Genomic DNA, 952 nt, shown 5'->3' with positions numbered 1-952 from the left:
ATTGATTAGGATGGAAGAGTGTACAAGAAGAAGAAATATGATTGATCGTGGACTAAATAAAAAGGCACTCTTTAAACACTACACACTAAAGAATAAATTAAATACTTTTACCATTAACACTTTTAGTCTATGAGTTAGTCATATGTATGTGATGTTTAAACAAACCGATGCAAAGGAGAGAGAAAGGGAAGACAATTGTCATACACAAACACTAGATAAGAAGCAATGTCTTTCAATGACTCACATATTCTTACCAATGCTAAACATGAATATTTTCAACCTCTAATATATATATTATTAAGATTCAATTCAATAAATTTGAATTTAAAAAGATTACGCGTCTATATTCTTAACAATTAATTGAAATTTTAAATAATGAAATGCAACCGCTGGAATTTGATGACATTCCCTAAACATGAATATTATTAAGATTCAATTCAATAAGTTTTAATTTAAAAAGATTACGCATCTATGTTCATTATCTCGAAAGAGGTCCTACCGGGAGTCGAACCCAGGTCGCTGGATTCAAAGTCCAGAGTGCTAACCACTACACCATAGAACCACTTAACATCTTTAAATTATTGACGGGACTAGTCGTTATAATTTCGAAACAAGATGTACTTTTAAATCTCGCGATGATAAAAATCATTCCCACATTCATCTCATAATTGGTCTAAGATCAAGTGGATTTCATGTTCAAAATGAACTTTCATGGAGCTTCAAAGTACAAATCTGAATTGCATTTTGCATGTACGATTAGAACAATTAGTAAAACAGAAACACAGACATTGCTCTTAAAATTTCAATGAACTCACTCATGCAAATTAAAAAGATACGGACTTAAGCTGATTCAATAATTATCATCCCTTAAATCTTAGAAATGCTCTTTTAAAAAAGTGGAGAAGGAAAGTGTGATCAATGAAGCCTGGTTCGAATCGGCTAAAATTCAAAA

General features: G+C 31.1%; 1 non-coding gene across 1 annotated transcript; it reads right to left on the bottom strand.

Annotated features, from left to right (window-relative positions):
* Positions 1–490: 490 nt before the first annotated feature.
* TRNAQ-UUG (transfer RNA glutamine (anticodon UUG)) lies at positions 491–562 on the bottom strand. Its single transcript has one exon. It is a non-coding gene; the product is annotated as a tRNA-Gln (tRNA).
* Positions 563–952: the final 390 nt, after the last annotated feature.

Source organism: Cupressus sempervirens, chromosome 7 (assembly GCF_028749045.1).
Source record: "Cupressus sempervirens isolate cs-2001-9-10 chromosome 7, ASM2874904v1, whole genome shotgun sequence".
Classification (NCBI taxonomy): domain Eukaryota; kingdom Viridiplantae; phylum Streptophyta; class Pinopsida; order Cupressales; family Cupressaceae; genus Cupressus; species Cupressus sempervirens.
The sequence above is the reverse complement of the archived record's forward strand: the minus strand, read 5'-3'. Positions and strand labels throughout refer to the sequence as shown.